Here is an 18,069-nt window from a genome sequence, read left to right on the forward strand (position 1 = left end):
ACTGACCAAGCCACCCAGGTGTCCCAAGATCAGACTTTTTGTGTGTTTCCGAGGAGCAGAATTAAGACAAATGGGAAATACATATGGCTAGATAAGAGTGGAAATTGCCTAACACCTAAGGTTTAGGTATAAATAATTTATAAAGAATTCGAATAATTGAACTTGGAATAGAATTGATTTGAGACTCTTCTACAAAGAATACTTTTCTAATCCCTTGAAGATTTAAGGGGCAATAGGAAATTCAGTAGGTAGTTTGCATGAACAGATTACACTGTATAGATTACAGATAAAAAACTGGATTCTGGGATCCCTGGGTGGCTCAGCGGTTTAGCGCCTGCCTTCGGCTCAGGGCGTGATCCTGGGGTCCAGGACTGAGTCCCACATTGGGCTCCCTGCATGAAGCGTGCTTCTCCTTCTGTCTGTATCTCTGCCTCTCTCTGTGTCTTTCATGAATAAATAAATAAAACCTTAAAAAAAACTCTGATTCCTGGTATTTTAAAGATGTTAGATTTAATAATTTTATATGTAAATAGTTCCTTGGCTAAAACTTCAGAGGATATTGTATATTTCTATAGAACCGGTGGTAGCTGGGATGCCATTTTAAATCTATAAATATTTTTAACCTCTGAGGTTAGGAATTAAATATGTGTATTGGCCATTTTGTTTCACTATTTTATAGTAACTATGTAAAATGATCTTCTATTAATGCAAAGTATGCCTCCTATTCTCTGGGGACATTTTGAAATAACTATTAACTTTAGTAAAGAGGTTTTGGACTGAGAAGGGACATGCTACATTTAGGATTGTACGTAGTTATGTATTGTTGAGGCAGAATGCTGTCTTTAGTATTTTCTCCTTATGAGGGAGAAGAATGTTTCTTTTCCCCATGTGGATTTAGATTATATTTTTCTCTAAAGAGTTGCGTGCTCTGTTTGTTCTTGTTTGAAGATTCATTGACAAAAGATATGAAGTGGTGTTCTAGATGACTTCAGAAAGAAATTGTACTAGACTGAGGGAGTTAAAAGTCCAACCTGTACTATGCCAGGAATGACCTGCACACTTCATTCTACATAGGTCAGTAACCAAGATGTTGTGTGATGTACTAATGTTGGAATAGTATGTTCAGATGTGACTGTACTTTTGGGGTCGCTAAAGAGTCTATGTATGCATCCTAGTTTCCTTGAGTGGACTTCAAATTCTCATAGTCTACGATCTCATTGAGGCAAATACAGGGCCTAAAATGGGGACCCCTCTTTGGTTCGGTTATTGAGACCTGATTTTTCTTTTTTTAAGATTTTATTTATTTATTCATGAGAGAGACAGAGAGAAGCAGAGACACAGACAGAGGGGGGAAGCAGGCTCCACGCAGGGAGCCTGATGTGGGACTTGATCTGGGGCCGGGATCACACCCTGAGCCAAAGGCAGATGCTCAACCGCTGAGCCACCCAGGCATCCCAAGACCTGATTTTGACATTAGCTTTTCTTTAAAGGCACTCTCATTGGTTGGGTTAAGCTAGTCCCTTTCACAAAGAGGCAAGATTGATATTGAAAGACAAGATAGTGTTCTAAATATCCAAATGAAGGCACCTTCTCAAGGAGGATTGGCTAGAGCCTTTGAGCTCTGAGAATAGCCATGTATACTGTGATTTGTAAATTACTGTGTTGTAATTCTCTCATATAAACTAATTCAAGCTTAGAAAACCTCTCTTCAAAAACTACAAACTGTTTTCTTCTGTGTTGGAAAAACTAAGTGAAGGGTAAGTGCTATGCCTGGAAATAATGATAAAATGTAGGCAATGACAAATCTCCTTTTCAGACTTCCCTACTTCATCCTAGGACAGTGTGCCAGGAATAGATTGTCCTAGAATGGTGGATAGTTTAAGAACTGCCAGAGGTTATTCTGAGAGGTAAGAGCATAGAGAATATCAGTAAAGATCCAAAAATATGCCTGAATCAAGACACAGAATAATGCAAAAAACCCCATAAGATGCTGCCATTTCTGATGACTCATTAGGAAATACTAAGGGTGCTATGGTGGCCATAAAAATGCTGCCGTAAGAGTATCCCATTCAGACAGCCTGCTGCAGAGTATAGTTGACTGACAGCCCAGCCTAGCTCTCATCTAGGTCCACCACTGAGTCTATACCAAAGCTGTGATTCTCCCAAGATGTCAGCTATCATCTGGGCACAGTAAAGGGACTAGTGCCAGAACAATTTCGGTGATGCCCAGCTCATCTAATAGATTACTTTAGCTTCATAACTCCTCATTCGTCTGATCAAAAGTTTTCTAAAATGGAGCAGCAGTCTGTGACTCTTCTCATCTCATCCTTCCTCTCCGCCTCCTTCTTTTTTTAAAATTTAAATTCAATTAGCCAACATAGTACATCATTAGTTTCAGATGTAGTTTTCAATAATTGATCAGTTGCTTATAACACTCAGTGCTCATCACATCACATGCGCTCCTTAATGCCCATCACCCAGTTACTGCATCCTTCCACCCATGTCCCCTTCAGCAACCCTCAGTTTGTTTCCAAGAGTTAAGAGTCTCTCATAGTTTGTCCCCCTCCCTGATTTTTTCCCATTCAGTTTTCCCTCCTTTCTATTATGGTCCTCCGCATCCTTTCTTATATTCCACATAAGAGTAAAACCATATGATAATTGTCTTTCTCCAGTTGATTTATTTCACTTAGCATAATGCCCCTAGTTCCATCCATGTTGAAGCAAATGGTGAGTATTCATCCTTTCTGATGGCTGAGTAATATTCCATTGTGTGTGTGTGTGTGTGTGTGTGTGTGTGTGTGTATCATACCTTCTTTATCCATTCATTTGTCTAAGGGCATTGAGGCTCCTTCCACAGTTTGGCTATTGTAGACATTGGGGTGCAGGTGCCCTTTCATTTCACTACATCAGTATCTTTGGGGTAAATACCCAGTAGTGCAATTGGTGGGTTATAGAGCTGCTATTTTTAACTTTTTGAGGACCTCCATCCTGTTTTCCAGAGTGGCTGCACCAGCTTGCATTCTCACCAACAGTGTAAGAGGGTCCCCCTTTCTTCAAACCGTCACTAATATTTGCTGTTTCCTGTATTATTAATTTTAGCTATTCTAACTGGTATAAAGTGATATCTTCGTATCTCCCTGATGCCCAGTGATGTGGAACATTTTTCATGTGTCTGTTGGTCATTTATATGACTTTTTTGGAGATATGTCTGTTCATATCTTCTGCCCATTTCTTGGCTGGATTTTTTGCTTTTGGGCTGTTGAGTTTGATAAGTTCTTTATAGATCTTGGATACTAGCCCTTTATCTGGTGTATCATTTGCAAATATCTTCTCCCATTCTGTAGGTTGTCTTTTAGTTTTGTTCACTATTTCCTTCACTGTGCAGAAGCTTTTTATCTTGATGAAGTCCCAATAGTTTATTTTTGCTTTTGTTTCCTTTGCCTTTTAAAGATATATCTTGTAAGAAGTTGCTGTGGTCGAGGTCAAAAAGGTTGCTGCCTTTGTTCTTCTCTAGGATTTTGATGGATTCCTGTCTCACTTTTAGGTCGTTCATCCATTTTGAATTTGTCTTTGTGTACGGTGTAAGAGAATGGTCTAGTTTCATTCTTCTGCATGTGGCTGTCCAATTTTCCCAGCACCATTTATTGAAGAGATGGTCTTCTTTTTTCCATTGGGTATTCTATCCTGCTTTGTTGAAGATTAGTTGACCAGTTGAGGGCCCATTTCTGGGTTCTCTATTCTGTTCCCTTGATTTATGTGTCTGTTATTGTGCCAGTACCACACTGTCTTGATGATCAAGATGCTACTATGAAGTTTGTAGACTCAAATGCTGATAATGGTTATTCAAAATTAAATTTATGGAATACCCATAAAGTAGGCTGAATTGGAACCTGTAGACAGTTTAAAAAAAAACAAACTCTATAACAGTAACTTTTTGAAGACCTAGAATTCTGTTGTTTTCATGCAAATTCGGAGTTTTAAAATCACCTCCATTTAGAGGTTTCAGTTGTCACATGGCTATAAACCAAAGACCCAAATAATTTCAAATGATCACAGATACTATTTAGGTAAAAATTCTCATGTGTCAGTACTTTTTTTTTAAAGATTTTATTTTTATTTATTCATGAGAGACGCACACACAGAGGGAGAAGCAGGCTCCATGCAGGGAACCTGACGTGGGACTTGATCCTGGGTCTCCAAGATCACACCCTGGGCAGAAGGCAGTGCTAAACCACTGAGCCACCCGGGCTGCCCTTGTGCCAGTATTTTTGATACAAGAGAGCTTTGTTCTTATCTCCCAGAGTCGAAGAATGAATCTCATGGACAATAGAAAATGAGTAAGGGAATAGGAGTTTATTAAGTGAAGATATAGAGGAAGCTCTCAGAAGTGAGAGGACATGTAGGGTTGGTCTTTAATTGAGAGCCTACTCAGGGAACCTAAATCCTTTTAACTATCCATTGATATCACCATTGAAGACTAGTGAAAATATCTTTAATGGCTTACTTCCTTTTTAGAATCTGATGATTTTTTTTCTTGGTCACAAATAGCTGATACAACAAGACACCTTCCCCACCCACACCAAGGGCAGGGTGGTCTGGCTTGCTCCCTTATCTCTGGTTTCCTTACATCTCAGCATTTTTGGGATTTTTGTGAGCCTGCTTCCATGGCCCCCTGCCTAGCCCCATTTGTCCCTAACTCACTTTTAATGTTGTGTACATCAAATTATAGTAAAAAGATGACTGTAAACAACATGCAGCTCCTCTATTTTAATGAATAACACGACAGATTACAGTAAACCAAGTTTATATTCCATAATTTAGTGTAGTTCTCCCATTAGTTCACTTTGTGATGGGCATTAAGAGTATCTTCAAATCCAATAGTCTCATCATTACACCTCAAAATATCCAGGGAAAGGTTTGAGCTTGGAAGAAATGGAAGATGCTAAACCTACTGCACTATCTTGAATTCCATTTGTAATTTTAGTGGAGCAAACAGACCTTGGATGTTTCTTAGTGTGGAAAAACTCATTTTATCTGAGCTGGAAATTTTTTTCTGATAATTCAAGAGGGTGACTGGGCAATAATTGATTTTTTTTTTTCACACAAGGAAGACATTTTCAAAGAAGATCATGACTTTCAAAGGTCTACTTGCTGAAAGTTCAGTAACTGGAATGCTGTCCTTTAGCTAAGATCCCAGTCCTCTGGCATTCATCTTCATTTGCTCTGTGAACCTCCTCTCTCTTTTTATAGAGGTCAAAATAGTCTGAAGGCTTTACCTCTGTACGTCTCTTTTCCTTTCACCTTTACAAGTGCTAATTCCTTGGTAAGGTCTTCTCAAAGGACTAAAACTCACACAGGCACTGTGTGATTTAGCATAAATGGCAGATATGAGCTGAGACCAATTGTAATTTTAGTATTCTTATGAATGTGATGTAATTGAGCTTGGACATTTTAGTTACATATTTAAGTGTGTGCTAAGCATATCAAATTGAAAAGTCACCTAAAAAAGAATTTGAGCTACTTCAAGCTGGAAGAAATTAGGAAGAGGTTGTGGGATATTATGATTTATAGTAAGGTAAATATTTGGTCTTCATCTCCATTTCTGGCAAAAAGCTCCTAAAACCTTTGGAATTTCCAAAGAGATAGGAACCATGGAGATGCCTTTTGTTATGTTAACAAAGTGATTCTGGGAGACACCTAAGGGTGGGGGCTGGTTGCCAGAACCAACCATATGATTAAAGGGTTGTCAATTTCAGTCACCATTTTCCCACCTCCTGGGAAGGGAGGAGGATTGCAGGTTGAATCAATGGCCAGTAGCCAATTATTTAATCAATTTTGCCTAGGTAATAAAACCTCCATAAAACAAAAATAATTGGTTTCATTGAGCTTCTGGGCTAGTGAACACATGGAGATTGAGAGAGAGTAGTGTGCTTAGGAAGAGTATGGAAGCTCCATGCATCTCTTCCATCTGGCTATTCCTGAGTTATATTGTTTTATAAATAAACTGGCAATCAAATAAAATGTTCTCCTGAATTATGTAAGCCACTCTGGTAAATTAATCAAATCCAAGGAGAGGATCATTGGAACTTCTGTCTATAGCTTGTTGGTCAGAAGTACACATAACAAGCTGGACTTGCAACTGTTATCTGAAGTTGAAAGGTGTGGGATCAGTCTTAGAGGACTGAAACCTGTGGGGTCTAATACTATCTTTATGTAGATAGTGTCAGAACTAAGTTACATTGTAAGACACCCAGCTAGTGGTATGGGAGGTAAAACCCCACACACTGGAATTGGAATCACAATTATTGCTTGTTAATGAATTCATAAGTGTGGGTAGGGCAAGAAAGGTAATGCTGAAATAAAAACAAGGACTGAGATGCAAAGAAAAAAATGTACTTGCCAAAAGCCTGGGAAGAAGGATTGACATAAGAAAGGCATTAGATACAGAGTATGAGAATAAAGAGGTATGGAAAAATAGCTCCAAGATATGCAGCATAGCAAGAAAATGAAGAGGAAAAAAATCTGGGATATAGATGCAAAAATACAGTTTCCAGCAAAAATAAATAATAATAAAAATTGTTGGTAGGGTACATATAGTATAAGCCTAAAAGCTGTCTTCAGGTTGTTTGTTCATTTAAGAATATAGACAATGAAACTGAAGGATTGAATGATAAATCAACTTGAGGCAGGATTTCTAAGGAAATCTAAGGATGTAGATCAAACAAGACAAAGCTAGGATTGAATCTAATATGAAGAAAATAGAAAGAATGAAGTGTTATTACATGTGATCTCTGATTCATCTTTCTCTGAACTACGGTTTCTTATCAGTGAAAGAAAAGTGTTAAGGAATTATTGCTATTAGAGACTTTACATTAGATTGACACATCATGGAGAGTATCATTCAAATCTTTAAATATTTGCTGATATCAAACAATGTAAAAAAATCAGTAATTAAGTGTATACCCTTAGAAATAGTAATCACATATTTTTATATATAAATGGATTGCCCTATACAAAAGTAATGATATTTAACTAGACCCTGCTTTTTAAATATTTTTCTTCAATAGTAGAGATAGACTTCTATAGTCCATTAACAAATTTTCCCAAGGTTCACTTTTCTACCAGAGGCCCTATTCGAATGCCAGGTGGTCAGAATCAAGAGTTGCGAATTGACCTCTACAAAGATTTAGCTCAGTCAATGGGAAAATCAGAAGAAAAAGTAGCCATTTAAGCATAGAATAGAAAGAAAAATGTTAGCTTGGTTTTAACTGGTTTGACTCAATTTAGTTACTTAAAACTAACCAACAAATAATACCAATTGCCAACCCTCCCATCTCCACTTTCCAAGAAGTAGAATAAAGAGCTTTCTCTTTATTTCCAATAATAAGTAGGTCAAGTTGTCTCACATTACAATTGGTGGTTGTTTCCTTTAGTGTAAAAATGAAATACTACTAATTCCTATTTTACAAGGTTGTATTGAAGAAAAAATGAGTCATCATATTCAACAACACACCTAATATATACTTAGCATCTTGAATTCTCAGCTTAGTCACTTTTAACTCATTTTGAGTTCAACTATTGGGTACTGTTAATAAACATTATTTTAAGAAGAAAGTAAAGAAGGTTGATATCTAGGGAAAGGTGTAAAGGTTGTACCCAATGAAAAGGCATAGAAGATAAGAAATCTAAATCAGCATTACAAATATAGGAGAAGGGAACATATAATCAAATAAATCAAAAGAAGACCTTTGAGAAGAACGCATGTTTTGTGAAGAAAAATGTAGTTTCAGGCAGCCCAGGTGGCTCAGCAGTTTAGTGCCGCCTTCAGCCCAGGGTGTGATCCTGGAGACCTGGGATCGAGTCCCATGTCGGGCTCCCTGCATGAAGCCTGCTTCTCCCTCTGCCTGTGTCTCTGCCATTCTCTCTCTGTCTCATGAATAAATAAATAAAATCTTTAAAAAAAAAGGGTAGTTTCATAAATATATGTGAATTGAAAAGACAGGAAAGGGAGATTACAAATCCCTTAAGAGAGACTGAAATAAATTTAATGACAAAAGAGGTAAATGCAGGAAGAAAAATGATTGACTTATCTGTGTAAGTGCACATTGGTGTTGTAAGTGGTCATTGAGAGTATGACCACTGGTTGGCCATGAGCTGGACCTGGGGCCTAGGAGGCTCCTTCCCTTGCTCCCCTGTCCCTATGAGTGTGCATTCTGCATGTTTCCTTGCTCCCAGAAGCTGTCCCAACAACATAGCCTTGAGATGTGATGTGATTTTGAGACCATCTGGATGGTAAATGTGACTGAACCCAGTAAAAGCCTTTATATAAACTTAAGGTTTGGTAAGTGGTGTGGAGATCTACTTGTTTTGTAGTCATCCAAGACAAGCCTTGTATATAATATCCTTTGCTTATTAAACCTCTCACCTACCAATCTGGAGTGATCTATTTATTATTCCTTTTGGTCTCTCCCTGCCATCCATGTACAGGGGTTTGTTTTGTTTTGTTTGTTTTGTTTTGTTTAGATTACACTTGGGAAATTCTCAAGGAGGTTGCAAACAAACAATGGAGAAGAGCTTGAGGTTGCAGGAAAGTAAAGTTTTCTACAGGGAGATGGCAAAGTCCTAAAACCAAAAGAGCTAGAAAATAATTTATATAGGTAATGTTTCATAACAAATCCTATAGTACCTTTATATTGTTTTATTGGGACAAAATTTAATTGAAATGATTTCAAGTGTTAAATCCCCTACAAATGGATAGATTTGGAAAAATAATGGGTATCTGAAAATAATGCATTTTGCGCATATATTTACATTATACACTATGATAGGTATAAGGTTCTGTAAAACAAAAAGAATAGAATGGCTCAATACATTATAGAGTTTATATGATGTGTTTTGCCAACACAATGATGCTTATAAAAGTCATTAGTAATGCATATGATATTATATTAAATAAAAGGAAATTGAATATATAGAGTTAAAATTGGGGAAAATAAGTTAAAAAAGACTAAGAAAATCCATAGTAAAATGTTGTAAGTAATTATCTCTGGATATTGAGGCTATGGATTATTTTTATATTCTTTTCACTTTTTTAATTTTCTAAAATTATTACATACTTTTTATATACCTATAGATGTTACTTATAAATCTACATTTTATAAATAAGTACATGTACACAAGGTTTTAAAAAGCAACTAGCTCTATAAGGCTTATTATTAAAAACAGCATTCCCTCCACCTTTTTCTCCTCCACCTTTTTCGCTTTCCCAAGGCAGCTACTTGCAAATCTTTTAACTGTTCCTTCTAATATTTACTTCCATTTTCTAAATAACTGCCATTTATTTTTAAGAGATTATTTTTTGACTTATTTGTGTGGAAAACAGTTTTGCTTTTCTCTGTCTCTGCCCCAACACCCACATCAGTATTTTCTCCCTTTAGCTTCCCAGTACATTTATCTCATATATTTAAAGTTAAATTAATATTTCATGTTAATTCATAGTGAAGACATATAGTGTAATATGACTTTTATTTTCTTCCTTGTGCAAGTTGTTTTCCTTGTGGTTTAATAATTGCTTCTTTTTGTTGTTTTCATAAGAACCTCCTCTCAAACTGTTAGAAGTATAAAGGTCCTCTCAGTGGGTTTAAATAGATCAACAAAGGCCTTGGTTCAAGCTCCTTAGAAGTAGAGCTTGAGAAAGAGATTTGGATGCATTTAATTTATTAAATAAGCACATTCAGGAGAGGAGGAGTAAGAAAAGTGCTGGTCTGGGACAATCAATAAACAAGGATAATAATCTTTCAATTGGGGTCTAGGTTTCATCTGATCCTGAGGGGAAAGCTAAAGCGGTGTTTCCTTTGAGCAGTTTCTGGCACTGAGAAGCAGGGAGCTACGGAGTTATACCTCCAGGGCATGGTGGCTTCCTTTCTGCCAAGGATGGTTCCCCAGAGCAGGGGATAGATGGGTGTACTTCGCATCCATCAGCTGGAGAATGATTTCTACTGACCCAACAAAATGGATTGGGGAAGGGTGCAACAGATCCAGTATAAGTAATCTCAGTTTTTTGTTCCTTTGTTCCTTTCTCCTGTCTATCTGTCTATCTGTCTCTCTCTGTGTATCTTGGGGACATTTTTCCTGGGTGCCCATATATAAGGATGAATAGTTTTTTCTCTTGAAATGGCCGGTTCTCTAGCGAGTAAATGAGTCTGGTGCCTGAGGCATACATATAGGATTTATCTTCAGCATTTTTGGAGCCAAAGAAGGGGGAATGATCTGTCTCCTCATATGTTATAGCACATAGGCTTTCATGTCTGAAAGCCACTCTTCTGCTACAGTGTGTGTGATCTTATTAAGCTCAGTCCTCTGTCAAGGAAGCAAAGAGGCAATAAAAGGGTAGAAACTCTGGGAGATTAATTGTTCTTAAATAAACTTTCAATAAATGCTGCTGATTTCAGTCCCTCATCAATATGTCTACCTTGAAGGATAACTGGTTTCCCCTGTACCGGAACCACTCCAAGGTTCCATGACACAAAATGTTTTGCTTTTTCATCCCTTCCTCCTGACTGCTGCTGGCTTAACATTTCATTTTTACTGGGTGCTTAGCAAATTGTAATGTTCTGCTTTCCAGCTATAAAAATTCTCTTTACGTCCTATTTGTAGCCATTTTTTTTTCTTCAGTTTTCTTTGTCTTTTGGGGTTTATTCCTTCCTCCATATTACTCTCATAATGGTTGATTTTAGGAGATAAACTCCCTTAATTCAGTCACCATGTTAAACCAAAATAAACAGTTTGTAACAAAATAATTTTTAATGTGCTTGATTTTACCTATGTTAACAGAAATTATAAGACAAATAAGTAGTTATATTTTAATTGTTATGAAAATCTGCAGATTATCTTTATTAAGAGGAAAAACAAAAATTCAATAAAATAAATATACCTTTCTTTAGCAAAGAGAGCATGAACATGAATAAATATTTGAATTTATGGGAAAATAGCCATAATCTGCATATTAGATTGTGTTGTGCATAGACGGTACACTGATCCTGTATGAAATCCAGGTTAGTATTGTGTCTCAGAAGTAACATTCTTTGTGGGGATCTGGGATGACACTTTGGATTCTCAAATTCTCAGCATATGAGATTCTATAATACTCTGCAAGTAGAGTCTACACTTCTCTTTTTAGTCCATCTATAAGTAAGATTTTGGTCTTTTGTTCTCAAAATAAAATTTTCTGTAGTGGATCTTTACTATAAAATATGCCCAAACAAAAAGAAAATTCTCCTTCTCTGGAGAATAACTCAGCCAAGGAAATTCCATTTTTATGAAGAAGCATACTTTCCCTGGAGAGAAATCTTTATTGGCTTGGACTCTAAAAACAGAGTTCCTGCTAGAGTATTGACAAGGGAACATCACAATGATCCTGGATTATTTAATTCTGATATGAATAAAATTTGTTACTAATTTGCTCAAGTAATTAAAATATTGCTTTATAAGGTACTTTACATATCTTACAATATTATCCCATCATTTGTTAATTTTATTCTTACTATAGTTACAAGAACTCTTAACAGGTGGTTTTATTCATTTGTAACAGATAAAGTAACTGTTGAGTGAATTGGCAAGTATACTACAGCTATTTAAGCAGCAGGTAAAGTGTAGAATTGACATCCTATGAACTGACTCCTATGTTCTTTTAACTATGCAGTTCTGGCTCTCTTATATGCTCTGCACTCATAGACACCTTCTATGCTTTGTTCTGAGATTTTCTTATGATCTAAAAGGAATATTGTTGCTTTGTAACTACTAGAAGGGTGGCATTATTCCCAAATTGCATTATCATCTTGGCAGAGAATCACCTCTCTGTCATTCATTGAATCTGTACTTTCTTTTGGTTAGTCTCTATTTGCAACTAAAGTGCAATTTACTATTCATGTTTCCATTCAATCTGGACTTTAGCCTTCTTCTTGTTTTTTGTTTGTTTGTTTTCAGGTGTGTGCACATACCTCCACAATATTCATTCTTGGTTTTGTACTGTTTCTTCTTCTATTATCTCATTTTTTAAAAATGCCTCCACACCTTGCTACCCGCAAGCCTCTTTGGGTTAAGAGAAGTTACTATAATCCATCCAAGAGAAGACCCCTTGTTCACAAGGCAGCAGTTTGGACAGTTGGACCACTGAGCAATGGTTAGAGGTCAAAGGAAATGTATAACTTAAGCATATGATATACTTCCTTTAGAGGAGGGATTATCTACCTCAGAAATAAAGCCCACAGGTATTCTTGTAAGTTACACTTAATCCTTCCTTATAATAATATGGTCTCTAAGAGCTATGGAGAAAGAGCAATATGACTCCAAAGTTGCTGCTAAATAGGTTGCATAGGTGGCTTACTTGCATATTTTAGAAATAAATTTTCCAGGACCCGTAGCACCAAAATTATTCCATACACAATTCCACCTAGGCAATTGTACAATTTCTAACAATATAAATATATCACTCCATCCTGAAAGAATATTTCCTCTACGGGACTGAAAAATTATATATTTTAAGCGAAGGAGAGAATGGAATCATTGGTGAATTCAGTATTTTCAACATAGTGTTCAAAAGAATTGCAAAAATGACATCAAGGAGTTACTGTTGTCCACAAAAATAACATTTTCCAGAGTGGCGGGGTTCACTTCTTGATTACTATGGGGCTATCCTAAGCTTACCTGAATCCTACCATGCAATCAGTTTGTGCTCCAAATGCCCTAGTTGAAACTAGGGTGGAATTCATTAAGGCCAAGGACTTTATACATCCAACAGGAAGAACAAGTTTTGGGCTGGCAAAATGTTCCAGATTACCTGATACTGAGAAGTGAGTAAACATATTGACAAGTGATGATGCAGCTAAGATGCATTTTTCACTTAAGTGACTATTATGGAGAAATAAGGCACATGGGATTAGAATGGAATGAAGTCAACAATGAACCAGAAACACTGAGAAGGTAGGTACACTGAACCCCAGGAGTTATGGAAAGTCAGGTGGAAACAAGTTTCTCACTGGAGATGAGATGTGGGTGAATAAAATAGAGAAGTTTTTGTAAAATGAAGAGATAACAAGTTAGGTAGTGAGGTTATATGACAATCTGGTAACTGCCATGAAGAGTTTAGTAAGTAGAGATGAGGTAGGATAAGAAATAGCCTTTGTCAAACAAAGGGTTCCTTACCTTGGCATCCTAGAGTCATGGACTTAGCCTCACTGTACCCAAAAAGAAGTTCCTCTGGAGTCAGTGAGTACTTTCAAAGACCTCTACAATTATGTCCTTTGGTTAAAAGATAATAGAAGGAAAACTGTATGTTTACTTGGAAGTAATGATAGCCCCTGGTATATCTGACACAATTTGGGTTATTGCTCCCTTATTTTAATCTAGATTGATAGAGTGGGAATCATAAAAATAAAATAGAATGAACCTTTGTTCATATTATGGTCAATGTCAATCTTGAGTTTAGTGTTTATTATGAACCAAAACAATAAGCATTTAAAAAAATCTACATGTCTTTTTAAAATCTTCGATTTCCCTGTGCCAAATAAAATACAAGCTTTATAAATACTTGTTTTTATTAAATAATGAAGACTTTATTCTTGTGAGGATAAACATTTTAATGAACTAACTTTAATGGTAATATATCCATACATTTCACTTTTTTGTTTTATTGTTTACGTCAAACATTTAAAATCAGCCTCAGGCTAATTGTGGACATTGCCCCATTGTTTTATATTGCCTTGACTGGGAGTAATTCATTTCATAAAATACCATTTACCCTCTCTGTTTCTTAGTTTCCTCAGGTGTAAAATGAGAACATTTGATGATATGATAGCTAAGACATTTTCTAAACTATTTTCCATTCTATGTACATTAAGTTCATGCTATTCCTAATGCATACATAATTCCTTCATTGCATAAATATTCTCCTCTCTCAGAATGGAATTGTTTTATATTTATATGTTCTTTATATATTAGATATTTATAAACATGAAGATTCTTTGCCATGCTCATGTTACTACAACAACATTTTCTTTTGTTCTCTGATGCACTAATTCCAGAGTGGCTATCCTCTTCTTTGCTTCTTTTCTATAGCACTTAGGTCCCTCATGATTAGATTGAAGTGAATTTCTTTATCTGTCAGTGGCTTATTTAGGTCTCGGACAGATAGTCCATTTTTACAATTTATTTTTTCCCCCATTCCATTTGTACAATTTACTCCCTTACTGCAAGGACTGAAATGATACTCTGCATTTTCTGTTGATTTTCATGGAGGCTTGGCCCATTATGCCTGATGGACTTCTAAAATAACTTACTGAATCCTATGAAATTACTTGTGTCTGTTTTTTGGAAATGTGAAAACTTCTTTACCCAAGTGATGTGATCCTTTTCTTTGTGTTTTTGCTCTTTTTCCTCCCAACACACAAGGCAACTTGTCTTTGCCACAGTAATTCTGTTTCTCATTTTTTATCTTCTGCTGAATTCTCAAGAAAGAAGTCTTGGTAGAATTGAGAAATAGTGCTTTGTTTCTTGACATTCTTCCCTTTTCTTTGCATTCATTAGCACAGACCCTTGTTAGAATGAGTTTATGTGGAAATTTACCTTGAGAATGTTGTTTAACAGTCATATCTTTTCTCTGAGAATACATAGAAATACAGTAGGACTGTTTTAAAATGCTGGAGCTGAGAAAATTGCTGATAGTTGTGCACTCACCAGCTTATATCACCTTTCACTGTAACTTGAAGAAGCACTATTTGAATGATGGCTTTTTGATTTGTATAGGTTCTATTATAATACCTAGAAAGAACTGGAGAGAGAATGGAAACAATTTAAAGAAGGCTTATAAAATTAGAATTTTCCTGGGTCTTTGATCCCTTCTTCTGGACCATGTCTATGCATTCAATGTAAAAATAGAACAGTTCAGTCAAATCCATAGAATAACAGATTATATTCTTAGACCATTTTGCATTCTATTGTTTTGTCCATGGGCATTCTTATAGCTTTAATGATTATATTCTCTTAGCCATGAATATTATGATAACAACGAACAACAGCTAACTCAAGTGATCTAGAAACAAACAAACAAACGAAAACAAAAAAGCAGCTCATGAAAGTCACTGCAAGAAGGTTACCCGGACTTCGAAAGAACTGCAACACCAGTAGGTGTCAATTCTATGTCTTTCAAGAGCTTCTCATTTGGATTCTGTTTACTCCATTTCCCTCTCCTGCAGTCTAAATTTTTACAGCTATCTGTCAATAGCCTCTCAGGACTGCTTTAGTATACAATATTGCTCTCAAAGGCAAAAGGAAACTCTTTCTAGGTGCTGCTAAGTTTTATCCCCCTTCTAGACCAGGCTATAGATACCTAGGGTCTAGAATTCTCTGATATACTAGCCTCAAGCATCCTACCATCATCACCTCTGGAATCTTCCTCTTTAGGCACATCCTTCTGACGATGGAGTTGATGTGAGTCCATACAGAAGGTGTGTATCTCTGTGGACTCTAGAATTGGATATGGGACAGAGGTTTTCAGGAAGTGAGATACCCTTGCTTTATGTACCAGCCTCACTCTAGAAAGAGAAGAGAGGTAGGCAGTGATCCAGGGCCACTGGCCAGTTCTCCCTGTGTCTCTACATTCTTGTAAGAAATTTTCAAAGTTCTGAAAATTCTATATTCAAATCTGTTTTTAAAATGATATATTTGTCAACGTAGGAGGCCAGCACATATTCTTTTAAGCAATGTGTCAGCTTGATTTTATAACTTATTCATGTTTAGATTGGTAGTATATGAAGTTCTATTTGTATTTTTGTCCTGGATCCCACAAATGTTATGGTAAAGGCCTGCTAATATGAATATATACAAAATATTCCCCAATAGCTAACTGACTTAGTCTTTCTGTCACATTTCAAATTCTCTTGGGATAGAAATTAATTTTTCTAACTTAAGTAAGATGTTATGCTTAATGTTACCCAGGAATGTTCATTTCACATTATTTAAATTTAAATTCATGAGTTTCCACTCCTAAGATGCTACTTTTATATTTCATTCTTTTAGCACATATTTTTATTGAAGTAAATTTGCATATAACATGTAAGTTTCAGGTGTACAATATTATAGTTCAACATGTGTATATATTACAAAGTGCTTACCACCAAAAGTCTAGTTATCACCCATCACAATACAACTGACCCTCTTAACCTGTTTTGTCAGCCTCCTACCCTGTTTCCCTCTGGTAACTATCAATCTGTTCTCTGTACCTATGAGTTTGTTTCTGTATTGTGTTTTATTCATGTGTTTTATTTTGTTTTAGATTCCACAGATGAGTGGCATTTTTACAGGAATTTTACTCCCTTATTGCCTGCCATTCTTGGTCATGCCACTTGGAAGAATGAAGAGGTAGAGTAGACAGAGACTGGTGGGCTGCAAAGCAAAGTTTATTGAGCGACAGTATAAAGCTCCTGGAGAGGGAGGGGACCCTAGAAGGTTGCTGTTTTGACTTTCAAATCGAGAGGTTTTTATAAGCTCTTTTGTGGAACTATTTTGAGCATCCTAAGTGTGGGACCCTGTGGATTGGCTGCTAAGGTGTGCCAATTAGGGCTTCGATCATGCACCTGTCTACCTATTAGGTTATCGTTCATGTGTTGGTGGTCCAGATGTCAGTCTGGAGTCTAGCTGTCTCAGCCTGTGATAGTGACCAATGATTTACGGCTAATTGTTTCAGGATGTTTTACAAAAGTCACTTCTGCAGAGGCTGCTAGATACAATGCTATTGTGGTCTTGTCTAAGCTGTAAAACAGGATGCTGGTGTGGTTTTGTCTATGTGTCCTGGCTTCCTGTTTCCTTGTTGAGTGTCTTGGCCCCGACTGCCTAAGTGTCCAACTAACTCTTAACCAACATCACAAATATTTGTATTTGTCCACTTGGCTTATTTTGCTTAGCATAAGATCCACAAAGTTCATCTCTATTGTCACAAATGGCAAGATTTCATTCTTGTTTATGACTGACTGGTATTCCTCTGTGTGTGTGTGTGTGTGTGTGTGTGTGTGTGTGTGTATCACATCCTCTTTGTTCTTTCATCTAATGGACAGGTTGCTTCCATATGTTGGCTCTTGTAAGTAATGTTGCAATGAACAAAGAGGTGCATATATCTTTTTCAAATTACTCTTTTTATTTTCTTCATATCAATATCCAGATGTAGAATAGTGGGATCATATAGTAGATTTATTATTAATTTTTAAAGGAAATTCCATACTGTTTTCTGTTTGCTGCACCAGTTTATACTCCCTCCAACAGTGCTCAAGGGTTCCTTTTTTTCCCATATTCTCACCAACATTTATTTCTTGTCTTTTTAAATAATAGGCAGTCTAACAGATGTGAGGCGTTATCTCATTGTTTTGATTTGCATTTTCCTCATGATTAGTGATGCTGAACATCTTTTGATGTGCCTGTTGGCCATATTTATGTCTTCTTTAGAAAAATGTCTCTTCAAGTCCTCTGCCCATTTTTTTTATTGAGTTGCTTGTTTTATCATTGTTCAGCTGTAATAGTTCTTTATAATTTTTGGATATTAACCCCTTATCAGATATATGATTTGCAAACATCTTTTCCGATTCAATAGGTTACATTTTGTTTTTAATAATGGTTTCCTTTGCTGTATAGAAGCTTTTTAAATTAATGTAGCCCCGTTTTTTTATTTTTGCTTTTGTTTTCCTAGCCTTTGGAATCAGAACCACAAACCTCATCGAGACTGATGTCAAGACAATTATTGCCTCTGCTTTCTTCTGGGAATTTTATGGTTTCAGGTTTCTAATTCAAATCTTTAATCCATTTTGAGTAACTTTTTGCATATGGTGTAAAATAGTAGCCTCGCTTCATTCTTTTGCATTTGGCTCTCCAGTTTTCTCAGTACCATTTATTGAAGTAACTATTCTTTCCTCTGGGTAAGTTCTTGGTTCCTTTGTCATGATTTAGTTATTCACAGATGCCTAAATTTAATCTAGGCCATCAATTAGTTTCCATTGATCTGTGTGTCTGTTTTTATACCAATAC

General features: G+C 36.3%; 1 pseudogene; it reads right to left on the minus strand.

Moving 5' to 3' along the window:
- Positions 1–4,787: 4,787 nt before the first annotated feature.
- Positions 4,788–5,212, minus strand: LOC129515555 (proteasome maturation protein-like; annotated as a pseudogene).
- Positions 5,213–18,069: the final 12,857 nt, after the last annotated feature.

This window comes from Nyctereutes procyonoides, unplaced genomic scaffold (genome assembly GCF_905146905.1).
Source record: "Nyctereutes procyonoides isolate TBG_1078 unplaced genomic scaffold, NYPRO_anot_genome, whole genome shotgun sequence".
NCBI lineage: Eukaryota > Metazoa > Chordata > Mammalia > Carnivora > Canidae > Nyctereutes > Nyctereutes procyonoides.